Source organism: Cardiocondyla obscurior, linkage group LG18 (assembly GCF_019399895.1).
Source record: "Cardiocondyla obscurior isolate alpha-2009 linkage group LG18, Cobs3.1, whole genome shotgun sequence".
Taxonomy (NCBI): domain Eukaryota; kingdom Metazoa; phylum Arthropoda; class Insecta; order Hymenoptera; family Formicidae; genus Cardiocondyla; species Cardiocondyla obscurior.
In genome coordinates, this window is record NC_091881.1 from 2363848 (window position 1) to 2384700 (window position 20853).

Consider the following 20853-nt stretch of genomic DNA (forward strand, 5'->3'; position numbering starts at 1 on the left):
GCGTCGCGAATGCCCACCAGGTGTTCCCGGACGGAGGCGAGAAAAAAAAAAAAAAAAAGCGAGAAGACGAGAAAGAGAGTAGGCTGAGAAAATCGCGAACGAGGCTGCTCGTCGCGTCGCGCCGAGACTCGCAAGAAAGCGCACCTTAATGCGGGATGAATGAAAATACGGGTGCTTGAGTAAGCTTAAATTACATTTCATTCATGCAGGAAAAGCAGACACGCGGGAGTCGTCCTTCCGGCCTCGCGTTGCGCACGTATCGCGGGACGCCGGGCCTGTGCACGTAATGACGACCGGACTATAATGTGTATTATCCCGACATCCTGCACGACCGGCGGACTTCTTATGCGTTTCCCTCTTGCGTCTAGGGTACCGGCCCTAGCTGCGTTACGACAGCGATTACGATCGCGGAGGCGACCTTAATTTTTCTGCGAGCGCTCGCTTTTCGCGGCGCGGCATGGAAATACTCTCGTTCGTTTCGTTTCTTATTACCCACGGCGGCGTCACGAGGCGGTTACAGCCGCACGCTGCGCGCTTTCCGAGCGCGCGGTTTCTCCGCAAGGTGGTTGCGCAAGATCCTCGCAATGTAACGCCCCGATTTTTCCGACGCACAAAGGGAGGCGTCCAAGCGGAGACGCGAGGACGAAATATCGATCGCACGTACCATCGATCACGATTTTATCTCGCGCACAGACGTAAGATTCGTGTCGGCTCGGCGACGAGATGACGAGGAAGGCACAAGGGCCCGCGTGTATCGTGAACGGCGTTACAGTGTATCGGTCGGCACCGCGCGCCGGTCCGCGATTCACGATCGGCGATCTACAATGAGAAACGGCGGGGCGACGTAGAGGGTACCGGGTCCGAGGGGGCGGGGAAGAAGAAACCAGAGCGGATCGATCGACGGACAGTCTTTATTCTCGCGTCGGCACCGGACAACGGTAGAAGCGACGTGGGCCTATTATGGGCCCGTATATCGCGCGGGGCACAATGATCACTGCGGAGATCCTCTCCGGATCGCCGAGAAACACCGTCCGAGTCCCGCTGAACGAGATCCTAACGTGTCCATCTCGCTCTCGGGGATTATGGGGGGCGCCGGCGAAGATCGACAGGGCTGATTACGTCCGCACTGACTTTAAGCCGTTTTAAATGCTGCCATTCGGCCTCCTGACCTCGCGCTGATTTGGCGTTCCTCGGTTCCTTTCTTATATTTTGTCTCGCACAATGCCAAGCTGGCTCGATACGTAGTCGCGGCGATGGCCCGTACCCGGAAATCGCGAGTCCATTTGATCGCAAATTTTACTTCGGCGCGGTAATTAAAACAATTATTCGCGACTTAATACACCGATTTTCGTCCTTAAATGGCGATTACAGGATCGACTAGTTTTAGCTTTAGATGCTGGGATGCCTCGGACACTCGGAGCTAGACGAATAGATCCCGGTGAGAGACCGTCCGACTTAGAGAACGGGAAACCGAGATTCGGCACGGCTGTGGGGGTTCCGCTTGGTCAAACCGTGCGATTCTCACATGCAATCGGCGGGGATCCGTGAAAAACAATTCCATGAAATTAATAAATCCATTCCCGGGGAGGGGACCTCCTACGACGCGGGTTACTTTTTAGGGCAACGGCCGATTCTGCGAAACGTGGGTGATCCAATTAGGCGCGGCGGTAGCCAGAAAAAAAAAAAAAAAAAAGGAAGAAGGGTGAGAGAGGATCGTCGCGGTCACGAACGCTATCCGTTTACGCGCAACAAGATAAATTAGCACGCTTTTTCGCGCCAGATGAATTTCGCGACGGAGCGGGATCCGGCGGTGACAAAAATAATGAGCGAGCTTAGAAACAGCGGGGGCGCGAGCAGGGACGAGATTAAGAAGGCCGCGTCTTCGCCGGGACGGCTTTACCACCCGCCGATCGATCTGTCGTACGATTTCTCCTCGCAGCGTCGGAGTCACGGTGCTTTTTGTCGGCGCGGCGCGCACTATGGACCAGGCGGTGGCTTCCCAGATGTAGAAATCGCGTCCGCCTCGTCAAGAAGCCGCGACACAATGGCATACGAAAAATCACGGCGCTCCGAGCAGGCAAAACACTTCGCGCTTGTTCGCGATGCCGCTGGCGGAATAATCGTCGCGTAACGATGTGCTTTCCCATCGATTGACATTAACTTTTTCTACACCGCGCGGCGGCAGATGAAGAGAAAGAGAGAGGGAGGATACACCGCGGCGGTTCCAGATTTCCTTCCGATACTCGCGTAATTAAGCTGTTTTACCATTATTCGCAGCTTTGTGAACTTTCACCGCGCGATTTCGTCGCTGCTTCGAGAGTCGAATCCAGACGCGCGTAATATATTCTCGTAATATGTATTTATTACGTATTATCATTTTGCGCAGACATTTTATATTAAAATTACTATGCTCGCGGTTTTATCCGGCGGGATCTGCTATCGACGGAATAGCCGCGTGCAGGCTCAAAGTACTCGATACAAAGTAGGCGATCATTAAAATATCGCGGCGTGAACGCTCGTAGATGTAATCAGGGCGAGCCGATGAAGGATGCGCGGCGGAAATCTCGACGTGACTTTCGAAAAATTGTGCGCGCTTCGCTCAGGGGCAGGTGTCGTCGTGTCGGGTTAAGGAAGTTAAAGTAGTGGGCAAAAGGAGTTACGCTAAGCACCGGCTCATCGTCGCCCGCGGGCCTCGTTATCATAGTTTAATGACGACGGGGCGTTTCAGTCGCAATGGATTACGGTACATGCCGGCTGGGCGGTATACGAATGGATTAATAATCGGTATTAAGCACCCGGCAAACCCGTCGAGCTGCACAGGACGTTCGAACCGAACGTGAAAATACGTCCAGGGAGTTTGCCAATTTTTGGCATTTGTGAAATATTTTAATAGCCCGGCGTGCAATTTATTACGAAGAAATAGAAAGCTAATCATTGCGCAGTAAGAAATATCTTTCATCACTTGAGGAACAGGTTTTAAATCGTGGCTTCAAGCTACTTGTAAATTTTTAATTTGGCGTCTAACATTTTAAAAGAAACAAATAAGAAAGAAAAAGAAAAAAAAATTACTTGAAACCGATAGATAATTTATTTTGGCGAGGTTTTATTTTCCCAGATGCACTGTGCGATACGTCATCGGTTTAAGCACGAACGGGAATAACGTGACGCTCGGGCGGGACTTAGTGTGGGAATGCCGGCTTGCTAAAAACGATGCTGTGCGACGCAAAACGCGACGACAGTTCGCACGAGCATTGCGGACGGCGCGCTGCGGCGTACATCATAGACAAAGCCCGGATTATTTTTCGCGGTGGTAAAGGAAGCGTGCCGGGTATTGTTGCCGGCCACGAAGCAACAATAGCGCCTCCTTGCCCGCCTCCGTTCTCGGTTGTGTTACACTAGTTTGACTAGTCTTCTAGAAGAGCAACTCCCGCCCCGAGAAATGAACGACGCTCTCGCTCGCTTTTCCAGGGTTTATCTCGAAACCCCCGTGGCTCGAGTCAAGGGAACTTACACGAACGTGCTAAGTTGTATAATTATACATTGCGAATGTTCCTCGCTTCCGTTCGCTCGCCTGTCGCGGTTAACGTAACGGCACTGCCCAGTCACAAAATTTTCCTCGCGTTAATTAAGTACCTGACGAGACGCCGGCTTATCTCGCCGTAACATTCTTATTATTTATCTTATCAGTGGACTTAGAATCGCGCATAATTGCAACTTATCGCCGTAACGCGCATCATTAACGAATTTTTTTTATCGGTCGGATAAATTAGACTAGCGATTGGCGAATTATTTGCCACCGCGATCTAAATCGAACCGATTCGAATTACGCTAAACGACGCCGGATTATATCGTTGAGTGCAGAACGCGTTAATTAGTAGCCGAGAAAAAGTTTCCGCGGGGATAAAGTGCGAGATTACCGGGCAGACTAGTCGTCGAAGCGCGCGACACGTACGTATACGCACGTACACGCGTATTAATTTATGCCCGGGTGTCAGGATTAATAACGCGGACTCGAATAGATAAGACCGGGAGCCGCATTGAAAAGCCTCCATTTAATCCGTTGGGTCGGCCCGTTTACGATGCAATTCAGGGGCGAATTATGGGCGTGCGTACGGGGATTAATCACGAGCACCGCGTGCGAGAGCAGCATACATGCACATGTACGTACACCGGAGCACATTAATTCGCCAGCTACAGCCGCCAAGCTACGTCACACACCGCGGTGCATTGTCCGTGCATGGGACTTAGGTTCGTTTTGCAGTAAGAAAGGAGCGAAAGAATTACTGAGACAAGTGTCTTCTAATTGCAATTAAATATATGAAATCAAAATTACTTGATTCGATTTGAAAACAGCTTAAAGATATGTATAACTTTAGCGAACGAATAGTGTACGCGACATTCGCAAAGAAATTCATAAAAAAAAAAAAAATTAACACATCAAGTGTACTTATACACACCTTTAAAATTGCTTCTGTAGACCTTCTTGTCACGGCGAGTTTTAAATAATTATTAGAAAGCATCGCGATCGAAATGAAATATTTCTGTACCGTTTTATGGCTTCTTGAGATTTTTCTTAATGCACTCAAGTGTACGCGTTATGTAGTAAGGGAGACGCGTGTACGGTTTTACCGTCGCGTGTTCACGCATTTATCTGCACGCGAGTCGTCACTGCTGTGCATTGGTCGACCTAATTCTGTGATTTGTCACGCCTCTTATTCCGCATCTAGCTTTCACTGCCATACATCAAGGGGGCGGACATCGAAGGAATTAACTGTGACGTGAAACTCGCGAAAAAAACGAGATCTATTCTTGACTAAATTTTTTTTTTTTTTTTTAATACGTTAGTGCGAATACAAATATTTGCACTGTGACGATTACACAATGACGACGACCGAGCTATGAATAATATAATTGTGCCAGACTATATATATAACAGCGCACCGAGCGTTAATTACTAGTTTCTTTAGATTATAATTAACCTTTTAATTATATTTCGAGCTGCAGTGATATTCGTTAGCTTTCACGTTAAAATTTACCGCGATACACGATTACAATGATATTTATATAAGTCCACTCCTCGCTCTTTTCGCGTTTCTCTTTTTTTCAACTTTTTTTTTTCAACATACTCGCACTGAATTTCGCGCGTAATTTACGCAATTAATTTACTCCGTCTTATTATGTAGATATCTTTATTGGAATTACTCCGACGTCGACCATAAAATTGCGTCGCCTCTTATTGGTTATTCGTGTCGCCTCAAAACTTTCTGACTGTCGATGGAGCCTGATAGTTGGGCTCTGATTCACTTCCAATCGCTGTATTACTGATGCGTGGTGTATCATTACTACATATACTTTCTCTCTAATTTGTAACATAATGGTGACTGATAAACATTCAAATTTATAGATGAGATCGGAATTTCTCAGGCTACGCGAATTGTTGAAAGCAAGAGTCGAAATTATTCCTGGCTGGTGTAATGTCCGATCGCGTCGTATGTTTAAATAAAATAATAAAAATGTAAAAAGAGAGAAAGAGAGAGGGATTAAAAAAAAATAACATATTTCATGACACCTTAACTTCCGCGAAGACGATTTACAGTTATGAAATCACATCTTTTTTTTTTTTTTTTTTTTCCTATTTCTCTCTACAAGATCGATTTGCTATAATAATGTTATGTTTCTCGTACTTGTTTCTTCTTCCGATCGGATGCTGCAAGGATCATTAATTTTATTTTTCTCGAAACGATTTTATTTTGCACCTTTAGCGATTGTCCACTATCGATTGCTCGGTGATCGTCCTGGTTAAAACCGACCGATCGGTTGCATACCTACCGGAATGCGCGCAAGAAAGTGACCAGCAGAAAAGAATAGGGGGGTACGAGAGTTAATTCCAAAGACAGGAAGGAGCCTAGCAACGGATCTATATCGTGAGCCAGCAAGTGACGCGACGCTTTTGTCCGCAAATGAAAATTCTACTCCGTCGTTTTTTACGTTCGAGGAAGTAATCGACAAGAAAGGCTGATTCCGAGCGAAAGAGCAATTCGATCTGATCCGAATAATTTACGATTGCACCGATTCCAATCTCGCGTTTCCTTTCGTGCATTATCAATTTAAGAACGGCAGGAAGGGAAGTCGGCGATGCCCGATCGCGACGAAAAAGAATGTCGGCGATATCGCGAAAAAATATAACGTAATATATAGCAGCGGCGAATGCATTTGCGAGAACGACGCTCCCGAACGCTTCGCGCACGCAAACGGCAATTAAATGCGGAAAGGATGAGGAATGTTAACGGATAATTTCTTGTAAAATGCTGCCGCGGCGGCGTCCAACGCGCATTCCTAGTATCTGCCTATGCATATGCAAAGATACGGGAGCTGACAAATTGCGCCGAGGACGCTCGTTGTATTAGCGACGACGGGCGTCGTCGTTGTCGCCGCAACAAGAGACAGAGACAGGAAGTCTCCGGGATGCCTGCGAAACGATTATATACCGGCGTGATACTTTACTTTTATTCCGTCGCTGTAACGCGGGCTCGTGCATCGTTACGCGAGAAACAGCCATGCGGAAATGTCGGATTACTCGCGCGATATAAAATTGTTTATTCGTATCTCTTATTTCCGTACGCGATCTGCGCGTTATTTGGCGCGCGTAATTTGCACTCCGGGTGGAAATCTCCGGATTCGCGCTTACACCGTTACCGCGTAAGGAAGTGATCGATCAAAATTTTCGACGTTTGAAACGACGCTGAGCGCTTTCAAAATATTTATCTTTATATTGCGCGCGACCTAATTAATTTTAATAGTTTAAATAAGACATTAGAAAATGCATCCGTACAGAAACAGAACTTGGTGATGTTTAATGTAAATTTTCATAGTTTTGATCGATAACGTTTACGTTGATTATTTTATTTGTCTGATTAAAATCATTAACGATGTTATTAAATTTGAGATCTCTAGAGTACGCCGAGCCTAGGCGCGATAAGAAATAAAAGCGACTTTAAGGCGGATGTTACTTGGAGATTTTAAATATTCTCCACCAAAGGCGATCGAAGGTGGTTTGGCAACATGTACACTGTCAAACAGGAATTAGATCCAGTTTTCGCTCGGCTTGCTCTCTTTACCGCGTTCACGATCGCACTGACAGGTCGATATAATTTCCGATAATTTACTAATAAATAACTTTTTGAATCCGAGCCACTCTCTAGTTCGCGGCAAAGATTCTTCATTTCGGCCTAGCTTTCCTTGAGCTTCTTACGAGCTCAATCTCAGCCGCGATTTATCAAAAAGTCGTCGGGATCGAATTTTTTTCTTACTTATCGTACGATGATTGGTATCTACACTCTATCGTTGAGATAATTCAAATTTATCTACTCAGCGCGAGGGATTTTTTCTGTGCATGTGTGCGTGTTTTTTTTTTAATGGAAGATAAGAAATTTCAATCAATATAATGTCTTTGATGATACTTGCATATTTTAAACTCTCTCTTTCTTCCTCTTTGGCTATCTCGCAAGATTGCGACCGGATTGCGGATTCTGTCGGCAGTCTGGTCCCGAGGGTCGCGTCTTTATAGCGCGTTTCCGGTCGCGCCGAAGCTGCGCGTGACTCCGATACTCTTGAGTTCACTTCACAGCTACCTGTCCCAATTTAATCTATCCCGTTCTTCTTCGCGGTGCCCGCCGCCGATTATCGATACAGGGGGGAAATCCACGCGACCGCAAGGCTCCCTCTTCTACACGTGTAAATAATACACCAGCGGACCACGCCGGCTCTCATCTCTCTCCCTCCCCACCCCCTGCCCTCGATCTTACACCTCGTAGCCGCGATGTAGTAGCCGCGGCGAATGATATTTTCGTAATGAGTGCTTACGCCTGAATCGCATTTCGGTTCTCCGCGAAATCGTGACTCGATCGAACCAACCTCCTTCCCTTCGCCCTCGTAATACCCGAACCTTTTTATTCCATGCGGCTTTGCCTTTTTTTTTTATTTTTTATTTTTTTTTTATGATCCACTGCGTATCAACGCAGCTACGTTTTCAAGCATGTCAAACCCGCGCGAAATGAGAAAGCTCTTTGATAGAACTAGACAAACTGGAAACACATATTTATATTCCGCGTAAAGTTTCACATAATTATGGATGAAAGGTTTTCTTTCTTAGTTTACCTTCCACGCTCGGCTAAAGCACAGTCCGGAGGATCTCCGAGCGAAACGCGGCACGCACGCGTGAAATCGAATAGCAGCTCGTGTATACAGCGAGATTGATAGGTGTGCGCGATGCGTATCGGCGTTCGATTTTCAGCGATAGACAGGCAGGTTACTGGCGATGCTAATCATCCGCCGCTAAATGGCCGGGATCATAAAGCGTTAGTGTCAATAAAGCGCACGTGCAACTCGATCGCCCCTCGTCGCCGCGGACGGTGATTTTTCCCGTGCCGACGACGCTCATTCAGGAGAGACGCTCATCTTATGAATGGGCCTGAAGTACCGGTTAGATGTGTCATTAGCATAGGCATGACCCGCGGCGACATCGCGCGTCCCAGTCGTCCCGTTATCCCCGCTGCCTTGCCAGCGGCGGAACGATCGCCCGATGCAAATTGCCCCGATGCAAATTGCGTAATCATCCTCGAACGATTACCGCGTCGCACGCTCGCGCTCGCCGCTCTCATTACGATTACGCGCGGACACTCGCGGCTTACCGAGACCCCGCGAGAAAATCGCGCCTCCGCCTTCGGGTTCTCGCCTCGTCGGTTTCACAGTTCTGCGATCTCTAGCTAAACGCCAAGCCATCTCGATACAAGATAATTCTGTTTGCTTATTGAATACGAAAATCTTATCTTGTTTGCCGCTGTATATATTTGTAAGATTATATTATATTACAATTTAAAAGAAATAGTTTTATAATTTTTTTCCTTAATTTTTTTTTTAATTTTGCAATAAGAATTTTGTGAAAATTAAGACGACGCTAAAAATTTGTACTTCGAAGACTGCTCGTTGCTTAAGACGTTTCTGTGACTAGAGCCAGAACTCCTGTCATCCTAACTCTCGAAAGGAAAAAGAAAAAAAAATAAAAAATAAAAAAAGGAAAAAGGGGAAAAAAAAGCGACGCGTCGACGTACAAAGCCGGCGGCTTAGCAGGTGTTTCGAAAATGTAATCGGCCGCGGAATCGATTCCCCGTTTATACTTTCCTAATCGAACCCGGCAAAAAAGCGCCACGGTAAATTGTAGGCGGCAATTAGGACGGCGATCAAAGGAGAGAAGCACTCTCGGCCACTGCGGTTTCCATCTGAAACGATCGAATCAAATTTGTGTCGTGCTCCGCGAAGGGAAAAAAAAATCGAGTCCAATCAGGTCGGTCGGTTGCCGTGAACCGCGTTACGGTTCAAATTATATGTGTACAGACGATCGAAATAGATGATCACAAAATGATAAGTAACTAATATTCCTATAATATATTAATTATTATACGTATCCAATTAGTAGGAATTTCTCAAATCTATTACAACTATCGTGTAAGATTATCTATTTAAGAGCAATGCAGAGCTGACGTAAACGTCGATACTGAGTGCGGAAAAAAAAGGCAGCGTCATAACGCGACGATCGGTCAGTTCCCGTCAAAATTCGCGCGAGCGAATGGTTCTGCTCGACGGGATAAAGTCTCGGAGCGCCGGGCTATTCACGTTTACGTAGAAATGTAGCGCCGATCGAGAGAATTTCTCCGTCACGGTCCGACAGTCGCAACCCCCGGTGCTTCGCGTTTTCTGCCTGCTGTAAGCGGTATTGCTTTCGAAGCGCGACGTGAGACAGGTGTGACCAGGTGTCACGCTTTTTAGGTGTTTTGCGTCAACAAGAGATTATTTAGAAGGGGGCGAAGTTATCGATTCCATTATTTACTAGAACAAACTATGCGCACGCTTCGCGTGCAAATAAGAAAGTTATACGACTTACCAATCTGCTTCAGCGGAGTTGTAGAGTTCTGCTGACTGTAACATAAAAATAAAATATTAATGTAGATATGCTTGTTAATAAGAGTAACAAAAAAAAAAGGTAAAAGTTTTTTTTTAATAAAGATTTTCTAAAAAAAAAAAATTATATTTACCTATAAGTTGCTCCGCCGATGCAAGAAGCCCGTCCCGGGCCTGCTCCTCCTCTCAGATGGGACGTGACGAGCCATCCTTCCGCGCACTAGATACTCGCGAACGCGCCCGGATTAATTATCGCGAAAATTACTTAACACTTTCGCACGTTTTTTTCGGCACTCCCGTAAAAAATTATCGTAAAGAAAAAACGCCCGATAACTAACGAAACTCCCGGCGACCGACGAACCGACTACGGTTCGTATAATAAAATATCGGCGTGCGGCACTTTATCTCGCTGAACACTGCACAGCAGCGGAGTTCCTCTTGAATCTGTAACAGAAAATCACAAAATTATTTTGTAGATATTATATCTGATTGAATAAAATAATAAAACAACGTTATGAAAAATCTGAACTATTCAATTCCAAAGAAAAATTAATTCTTACCCTGGGGTTGCTCCGCTGGGGCAGGATACCCTTCCTGGGCCTCCTCCTCCTCTCAGGATGTCTGCGGAATGTCGGGTTGGTCCTTCTTCGATGCCAAAGTATCACCTGAAACAGAAAAATTGTAGTTAATATGCTGTTCTGTTTTACGATTTCTTTAGCTCGAACTGATTTCAGGAATCTTAACGAGTGACAAAACGACATTCTCAAATCGTGATATGTATCCTTCATCATGCATCGACACGCGTTATCTATAACGCTTGACGCCCGGCGTGTTCTGGCATCAAACCAGTTTTACATTGCTACTTCTTTTTTTTCCTTTAAGCTCGCTTAGAATAAAATGGAAATTTTTTTTTTAATAGATGAGACGACACTTAATAACGGAATAGATTTTTATCCCGCTGCGAAAAATCATACGAGGCGTCTTAGTACTAAAAGGTAATTGTTCCACGCAGGATGTAAGTCCAATTAATTAATTTATATTAATCAATGCGTCATATTGTGATTACTTGCCACTCTGGCGTGAAATGCAAAGTCTCAGTTGCAAGACGCTAGTCCGAGATGCGTGCGTATTCCGCGAAATAATTTATCGGCGTCCGGCATCGGCAGATTAACGTCGCGCACCGTGCGAAACTTATTTACGGCGTTTCGACTATTATTAATAAGAGTCACGGCACCGTTACTCAGCTCAATTTCGCTCGATCGACTTTATGTAATCATCCTCTCTCTCTTTCTCTTAATCTCCGTCACGAAAGGGAGTAAAAGAAGACGTGGATCGTTCCGACTGTCAATTTCTCGGTAGAACGATAATGATCGGTTTTACACTGTTGTTTATTAGTTTGTCGCGGTCATTGTCCGTGATTGGGAATTACGCTCTCTCGCTGCAGCGCGAATCCCCGCCGTCGTGGGAGAGTCGTTCGATCTGGATCAGCGCGAAGGGGACCGCCGCGGGTAAGAGAATCGCGGTATCTGCCACCGTCGACCTGGTGGATGAGAGCGCGCCGTGTCACGGTCACTTGACCAGGGAAACGTTTAACGCTCGGCGAAATCAATGAAAACATCCCGGGTAATGCCCCGAAGTGATTGAGACGTTCTAATAGATCGTTCGGCTTGAAGGAGACGCGACGGGAACCTGCGAGGTCCGCCACCTCAATCTCCGCCCCGTTCCGCGTTTACGGACAAGCGACTCGGGTTCGTCAAGTTCGCGTGAAATTCTATCGCAAGAAAGTTTTGCGGGATAGACGTCGTGCGATATTCGGGGGGAACCCTCGCGTTTTGCAATTGCGTAAAACTAGACGCCGAGCAAGCGCTACATAATACGATTATGATGCGACCGGCGTTGCAGTAACTCGCACTGCGATATGTTGAAGTGACGTTTGAAATCGCTGAAAAAGGAACGCCTGGGCGTCCAGCACTTCGCGTTGAATCTCGGGTATATCGCGGCCCGGCCGACGCCGCGCTTCCGCCTGAAACGAAAGTAGGATGACGGTAGTCTATTATTTATACATAAATGGAAGCCCGCCCCGGCCGCGCTCCGTCCGCGCCCGCGCTATTTTCACTTCGTTACAAGGAGTGAAATCCTTTTGCCCGTACGCGGAATCGCCGGCGAGGAATCACGATGTGGACTCGATGAATTTCCGCGGGCGCATGCACGTATTTATGAATGCGAAATGTACAAATGCACCGCGTCTGACGAACATAATTTTACATGGAAGCTCGCGAAACTTTTTAAAAAGCGTGCGGAAACGTATGCGATAAAAAACAGAATTTTTTCTTTTTCTTTAATCTCGTGACGATATTTACGAATAATTTTCAAGATAAGCAGCACGCGGCGCAGCGTCGAGAATTCAAAAAAAAAAAAAAAAAATCGAGCGCATAATAATTTTCAATTAATCCCAGCATTATTTCTGCTTTCATTACTACGGAGATTATAACATGTATGACTTTACGCACAAAAACAAAGAAAATAGATTTTAATCAAACATGCATACCAGGGAAATTCGCACTTCTTATTAAGTCGTTCGTATCATGCGAAGTGTTTTATCAGAGACCCGCGACAGCCTGTTAACTCTCGGACCGATCCCGCGTTGATTATTATTCCCGCCTCGTTGCGGGAGATATCGTGACGTGACGATCTTCAGATGAGTTATGCAAATTCCGCTTTTCCCAGATCGCGGCCGTAACGTTCCGCCGGTGACAACGTTATCTGCTCGAATTATCTCGTCGCCCGCAGAGTCGGCGGACGAGGGCGCGGAAAATTTCATGAAAAATCGCCGTTCGATCCGCCGTCGCACGATACGCGTTGATCGCCCAATCGTTCACCTCGCTCGCGACCAGCTAACGGCAGTCCCGCCGATCGTCGGTCCGCGTATTATGCACCTGTCGCGTGCGATCGAATCCTAGGTCTCGGTCCGCGTGTCGTCCGCGCTCGCACCGAATTTGCATATCTCCCTATCTCGCGGGGAGCCGGATAACTGTTATCCATCGGCGTTCCGGCAATCTCATCGGAACAGATTGGCGATCTTAATGCTTCCTTACCTGTTTACATTACCGGCCCTTATCGCGCCGTAAGCACGACTCGATTAGATGGGAAGGCGATACCGCGGTGGCCGAAGGGTTTGTCCCTAGCTCGTGAGTTTTTTGCCGCGGCTCTCGCGGCGCGTTACGTGCCCGGCTTACGCGAAAGGCACATTACCCGCGCGTCCCTTCTTCCGGTGATACGCGCACGCGCGCACCTTCTGAATGCATTCCCTCCAGCAAATCTACGTCTTCGGACAATTATGTCGTCCACCTCCATCTCTTGATCGACGATAGACAAGCCGAGTGGGGATATGAGAAGGAATGGTCGCCTTTCGGGCAGGGCCTTCCCGTTCGCGGCGTTTGAGAGCAAGAGCGAGGGCGGGTAGAGCCGGCAAAGACCTTTTCGGAAGAGAGACGGGGAAAGGTACGGCGAAAGGACAACATGGAAACAAGGACGGGACGTGTCGAACGACCACGGCCCGCTAAATGAGACCCTGCGAGACCGACGGGGACGAGATGCGGCGCACCGGCAGCTAGACTGCGACAGACGGCCCGTGTCGCGGCGCGGAACAACGCACAATTGGAAGGTACGACAGGGAGAGAGACGGAGGACGTTGACGAGAGAGTGTCCGAGAGAGGTCCGCAGGTGAGCTGAAAACGAAAGAGAAGCCGCGACGAGAAGCCGGTACGTTTCCTCGGCAGGGAGCCCGGCCAATCGGAGCACGGTGGGCGCCGCGGGTAGGAGGAGACAGTTCCGCGCCGACAGGCGATGTAATCACCCGCGGCCGTGTCCGCCGCTGCTCTCTGGCCCCTCCGGGGGTCCCTTCGCTCTCCCTCCGTGTCGCGGCCTCTTTCATGCCCTCGTCTCTTCGCCGCGTCCGCCGGCTTGGGGCCCCTCCGCGGCCGAGGGCGATGCTGAGGCTCGAGAAGTCCTGGCGGTCGCCAGCCGTCGGGTCGCCAACTCCGCGATTGGGAGAGTTACCTGTCTCTTTATGGACCGCCACTAGCCACGCGACAAACCAGCCGACAAGGCTGCTTCACCTGCCACCGCTACGCTCGTTCCACGTCCGCCGGGTTGTTCTGTGACTAGGCGGGTATGACGGCTCGCGACGCGTGTCCTTTGAGTACGCCAAGTCCATCTCTGTTTCAACGCCGAGAAATCGAATGCCGTTGAACCGCTTGATCCCGCCGAAAGATTTTACTCTCTTATCCCGGATCGATTTACCGAACAGTTATCGCGTATTTTTAACGCCACGTAATATCTTATTTATTTTTTACGCCAGGGTTGAAATAATTTTAATTAATCTCTCCTATAACGTCATTCGCAGATTGTCACAGATAGAAGTTTCGACTTCGAGTGACTATCGGGATGGTTGGGAGTACATTCGGTGAAAAAATTAATCGCGCTCATCTCCGACGGCGATGCGCCATGCCGTAATTCACGTAAGAAGGCGAGCGCGTCGCTCGAAGGTGATTTCATGAAGACATAAAGCGTAAGACGTGCGGTTTACGTCGCATCGCACGGCGCTTCTAGCGCTCGCTCGAGTCCACTATAAACGCAGCCCGAGGCGAGAGAAGGTCTCTCCCGGGTGTTTGGGTAAAGCATTAAATCGAGAGACCGGTTGAGTGTCCACTAAGAGCCTAACAACGTCTTTATATCCGACGGTATTTTATGAGAGCCAGTAGCCCGCTGCCGTTCGCGATTATGCTCGAGTCGATGCGTTGATAAATACCGCGACGGAGTTTATCCTGAAATGAGCACCGCGTTTATCCCCCTCGTTTCCCCCGGATATCAGAAGTTTATCATCTCGATGCTCGGTTTGATCCTTACGTGCCATTTATCGAAACAAAATTAAATAAAAAAAAATCAAAAAATAAAATAAAAAAAAAAAGATCGCGGGCGTTACCTGGTAAGTAACGTGGGAATTTAAAACCACCTCACGTGGGTGACTTCGACTTCGTTGATTTCCTACCGAGCGTTTCAAATTGGAAATCGAACGAGATGGCAGGGGGGCTCTGGCGATCAGTATGTACACGCTCGGCCGTGGTGTGTAATTTTATGTTATTTTCTCATTACGCTCGGCGACTGGTGTAAAGATAGAGCGCGACTGGAGGGTGCTTAATCCGCCGTCGAAACGGCGGATTAAGGCGCTAAGATAAACAGCAACTTGGGAATCGTCGATGGACATTCGCGAAAATTACGGTGCTGTTACGTTATTCGATACATATGAAAGAATTTAATCCTCGGACGGAACATGGAATTATTACAACTCAGATTTTTAAACAGAATTAAAAAAAAAAAGAAACTCTTTTTTATAATTTTTCGCGACTCTCGGTGCTATTCGCGTGCGAACGTCGCGAACCGTATGAATAATACATCGTGCCTCATATCAATAATAATGTCCCCTCGTGGTGCGTTTTGCACGACGTAATTAATTCCCCGTTGAAACGAGCGTGACGAATAAAACTGAAAAAAAAAAATAAAAAAGGAAAAAAAAAAAAGAGAGCAGCTAGCGGGCCGGTAGGAAACGGAACAGACAGAGAAGACATTACTTACCCTTACGTCCGGCAGTTCGGAAGAAAGTTGCACCTGCTACTGCCTGGTGAATTTACCGGCCTACGATTGCATCGCCGTTCGCCCGGCTGTTCAGGAATTGTTTTTCCAAACGATACGGATCTACGCGTTTGATCGATGAGAGTCCTTTTTCTAAACGTTTTCGACGGGCGAAAGTGGCGCGCCGTTATCGCGTTATCACTTCATCCACGCGATAGCTGCCGGTGTTTCTTGGATATCTGAAAAAAAAAAAAAAAAAACATCTTAACACCAGTTGTACGCAATGTGCCGCCGAATAATGAGCAACGCGTAACGTTGAAATAAAATTAATTTCTCGCTTCGTACGACATGTGCATAATTCCAGAGATCTAAAGTACATGTACGAGGACTGTTTTCCGCCTTTTCAAAATTCGCAAAATTTTACCTCGGCGAAGCGAACATCGTCGAACAAGAACATCGTTTATTTATAGGCGCCGCAGGCCCGTGGCGGACGAAAAAGCCTGCTTTCACTCCCGCAATCGCGTAGCGTACTTCGCTATTTTCCATTTCTCAAGTCCGCGCATCTCTCGCGCCGCCCAGTGCCGCGAGCGAGTTGTCGATCGACACTCTGCCCACGTGCATTTACCTTTAAATGCCGAAAAAAAAAAAAAAAAAAAGATAGCGCGCTTATCTCTCTGGCGCGCGCGCCGCGTAATCGACAGATACAGATTTCTCATTAAATCGTGGGTGTACGGTCGCGGTCTCGAGGTCCTTATTTATGTCTATCTTCCGCTCTACGCACCTTGGCCGCGTTATCTTGCGAAATCAAACTGCACGCCGGCGGCTTCTCACCTCGGCGGAAGGTTCTCGCGGTTCAGGCTCGGGTACAATTCAGATAACCAATTCAGGTCCAATTCGCGCGAGTTTCTCGCCCCGGGAGATTGTAAATTGTGCTCGCCTATATGTACACACGAGAACCGATCCGTGAAACTTTTTGTAGTCGATTTATTTTGTTACTTGAGCCCTTCGTACCTTTTTTTTTTTTTTTTTTTGAAACTCGACAGAGTTCTTTAACATCACAACGAGTTAATTAATTTCGGTCATTATGTATTCATAATTTGCATCGTTATTAATGATATATTTGAGAAGTGCTTCCGCTGCGAGGTAACGGCGCTCCGGTAACTTTTATCGTCCTCCGGAGGAAATTGATTACACGTCGCGTTGATGTGTCGATTAATATAATATGTATACTCGAACCACGCGAGGGTTCTACAAATCAACCGAAAACTCTGGGACCGCCTAATTACCCTATCGAGCATCTTCCCCATGTCCCGGCAGTGCTCGTGCCAAAGCAGCCACCGCCCATTTTACATGCCGCTCTACATCGCCGCGTGCAAGAAGGTCGCGGCTACCGGACCTCGGGCAGCCGAGGCGAAGACCTCGGCGATCGTGACGAAAAGGGAAGAAAGGGGGCCCGCCCCTACGAAGAAGGGGGCTCTCCCTCGACTCGTTGCAAGGCGTCAGGTGCCCGAGACCGTTGACGCACGGCCGTTACCGTTCACCATCCCCGAAGGAACGCCGCGCGATAATAATGTATAGCATTAATGCGAATGCCGGGCGGTGTGCGTGTCTTCGAGGAGAGGAGGGCGCGCCCTCAGACTCGGCGGCCCCGGGGCCATGTGCGCACCTCCGCGAAAGGTGAAGGGCGTTTAACGGTTGGGACGTTACACATTTTCGGGAGCCGCGCCGCGGCAGGAGCACCAGCTGATCATCGTCCGGCCGCTCTCTATTTCGACCATGTGCTTCCCGCGCATTTTCCCCGCCCGGGCTAGACGATCTCCGCTCCCTTTCGGCGTTCTTCTCCGGGTTCGTTGACTCGTATCCTTGAGCTCGCGACGTGCGGCGCGAGCCCGGCGAGCGGAAAATTAATTATGCCGAAAAATAACGCGAGGACGCGGTCCGGGAAGCGCGAACCGATTGATTTCTCAGTCAGTCAATTAATCATAAATACAAACACGCGTGTTAAGATGCATCTATTTTTTATCTTACGACGCACGCTGCAAAGTGTTGAACTACTTTTTTTTTTATACGCTGGATATCAAAGGCTTTCATTAGGCCGCGTTTTTGTGGACGTCCTGGCAGGCAAACACAAAGATGCGCGTTTTTAACGCATTCCCTTGGCGGCGGGTCGCGGCGATCGTTCGCCGTCGGTCGGCAAATGCCGCGGGTAGAAGGCAGGAAGGCCGACGTGGCCGGCGAGGGAAGAGGGTGTCCAGATCGAGATAGCGTTGGGAGCCAGGTCGAGCGATCTAGTCTGGCGAATATTATGGGGTCGAACGGTGGAAAGTTGATGAACCGGCCGGCAAGGGTGTGCACGAGGGAACGTTGCACCTTACTAGCCGGGCACAGGTGCCACAGCTGTTTCAGCAAGTGCAACGAACGCCCGTAGAACACGCCGGGCATTAGAACTGTTGCCGACGGCGGGCAGGGGTAACGCGAGGGGTGCATAACTATTCGATTAAAGCGGACGCGGTGAGGTGTTGCGCGCTGTTTTTTTTTTTTTTTTCTTTCTCTCTTTTTACGACCGTGACCGTTGAAGCAGCTCGCGACAACAGGTTGCACGCACGTGTGACCATTACGCTCATTAGGCCTTTTTCAAACATCGCGAATTACGTCTAATTGCGCGACGCGAAGGCGCGGATCCCTCGAGATAAACCGGCTAACCGGCTATGGAAATAATTTTCCAGAGACGACGTTTCTTCTTGGATCATTTGCGCGCTTTCCGCTTAACTTTCCGTCGATACATACCGGTCCGAACGCGAAAGAGAATCAGTACGCTGCGCGCCGGACAAATCGAACGGCATCCGCCAATTACCGCCGGTGCTATTGTTGCCCGCAATTAACGTCTTACTCGGCTTCTAACAGTTGCGGAGTCAATCGCGCACCGAATTTAACTCGCTTCCGTTTCGCACGCCCACGCGGGGCAATTCGATGATAGTGGAACGGGCGTTGATTCGTAGCTGGCCGTCGGTATAATATGAGCGCGGCTGCATGCAGCAACTTTGTCCAAAGTTCAATTTAGCTGCCGACGACGGCGGCGGCGACGGCGGGAGGGCGGGAGGAAAGTTTTGTTCTGTGCAGGAAGCGTGGTTCCGGCTCTCTCGGTTCCGCCCATAACGGTGACGGTGTGAACTTCGTGGATCCCGCCGCGCGCGATCGCCACGATGGACTTTTTTTTCGGCGGGATTTGATTGGCGGTGATGCGCGCCGTAATTAAACGGGCGATCATTAAACTGTCTTCCGTTCTGTCGTCAGCGGTATATACGAAATATCAGCGACGCGAATGGTACCGCATGCCCGCAGATCGAACGCGCAGATAAATTTCCCGGCGTGGAATAAATAATTTTTGTGACTTTTCGTCGCGCGCTTAACTTAAGCCGAGGTTAAACGGCGTCCAGAACAGAACGTTCCTCTTTGGCGGAACGGAACGCTTTCTCCTTAAATGACGATTGAGCCGCGACTTATTTTGCCGACCGCTTTGATTTGCCTTCGTTCTCTTTGACGATCTCTCGCTGCCGCTTTCGACATTCGCGAGATTCGGTCGGCAGCAAGGAGCGATAAATCTATTGCCGCTTTGCCGTTTTCGGGTGGATACCGTTCGCCGGCGGTGAACGGAATCGCATTTAAATAGCAATCGTGAGAATTAATCAAGCAGTAATAATTGTCGATCTTTATTGCCCCCGTCAATTAATGTTACCCGGCCCTCGTGGTGAAATGTCGAAGCGGAAGGAATATCAAATTAGTTTTCATTTTCGAGGAGATATTCGATGCGAGCCGATATTTTCTGGCTTATCGTATTTTAAGCGATGATCGATGTTTTAATTTCACCCATCATTGACCTCGATGCTCATACCCATTCTAACGTTATAAATGTTCCGACGGCTGTTAGAAGCCGAGGAAACATGGCACATTAGGTACGTCGGTTCGCGATGTGGATACGACTTTAAATGCCTGTTTTATCTGCTCTAGCACGGTGTGCGTGTGTTTTTCTCGCCTCGCAGAAGTCAATAAAAATCGGTATCATTAATAGTATTGTTGTTAATTTGTCACAGCGTTGCCCAATGCGATATTGCGGCAAATACTCGGGGAATTTCTTTCTTCCAACTTAATCGTTTGTACACGAAAAGTAAGAAATAATTTCGACTTGATCGCAAAGCAACGCGCTACAGATAATTTTTATTACTGTGCTAATTATTAGGTCTTTATTATTAAAATATATAAAATATTTTTATGTTAATAACTTTCTCAGGAAAGAACGCAGGTGTTGAAGATGACTTCAAGTCGTATTTAATTTGTTCCTAATCAGTATCGACAAACCCTTTCCGCGAGCTTCTTTAGCTACCGAAATCATCCAAATGGGAAGAATCCTCTTGTTATATCTCGGTGGGGGTGTCGCGGTACGAGAGTGCGGCAAAAGACTGGGAAAGGGAAAAGAGAGGGGCCCCCTTTTTTTATTGTACCTGTCTCTTTCTCCGTTCTTCTCCTTTCTATGTTTCTCTATCTCTCTCTCTGACTCCTGCCTCCGTTCCCCTCGTGCTAAACGTCTCTTGCTCTTTTCCTCTCTCTCTTTCTCCCGCACTCACGGCCCACTGATATCGCGAGAGGTCGCAGCATAAGGGAGAGGGAGAGACAGGTAAGCAGCGGCGTTCCGCCGCGGCACACGAAGGCCCCAGGTGAGAGGAAGAGGGCCCCGCGCTAGATCGACGGAAAGAGAGAGACGGACATCTAAAGCGACGCGGCGCACGGTGGAGGGAGGTCGGCGAAGCGGAGGTGAAGCGCGACCGGCCCTCTCTACTCCAGGGGCCCAGGCTAGTCCAGTCCGGGACAGCACGCCTCCTGCTGCACGCTCCACGAGGTAGAACGACGAACGTAGGCACGGCGACGTTGAGACCGGTACGACGTTACGCGCGCGGGCCCCAACTTTAAGCGCGCGAGACCCCCGGCTACTCGCCACGGCCCTCTACCACGCATCGACGCGCCGCGTCATCCGTCGACCGCGACGAAATTTTGGACTCTTACACGGGGTAATCTCGCACCGGCGAAGGTGTCCCGCCTTTTCGGTACCTTCGGCTCGCGACAGATTTCCTCAGGGAGCCCGACCTCCTTCGTCACTCGCCGACAATCGAATCGCGACGCTGGTAGATCCGAACGTGTCGCGACTGCTCGGAGTGAATACTTTCTTCGACAATTCGTGTAAAGACTAACGCTACCTGGAGTCCTGGGAGG

General features: G+C 48.5%; 1 long non-coding RNA gene across 1 annotated transcript in view; it reads right to left on the reverse strand.

Annotated features, from left to right (window-relative positions):
• LOC139109525 (uncharacterized) overlaps window positions 1–20853 on the reverse strand; it is a 122718-nt gene that overhangs the window by 31928 nt on the left and 69937 nt on the right. The window contains exons 3-6 of the long non-coding RNA XR_011546842.1: window positions 15592–15827; window positions 10518–10622; window positions 10092–10401; window positions 9941–9975 (exon numbers count right to left, since the gene is read on the reverse strand). This is a non-coding gene — a long non-coding RNA (uncharacterized lncRNA). The remainder of the gene's footprint in view (window positions 1–9940; window positions 9976–10091; window positions 10402–10517; window positions 10623–15591; window positions 15828–20853) is intronic.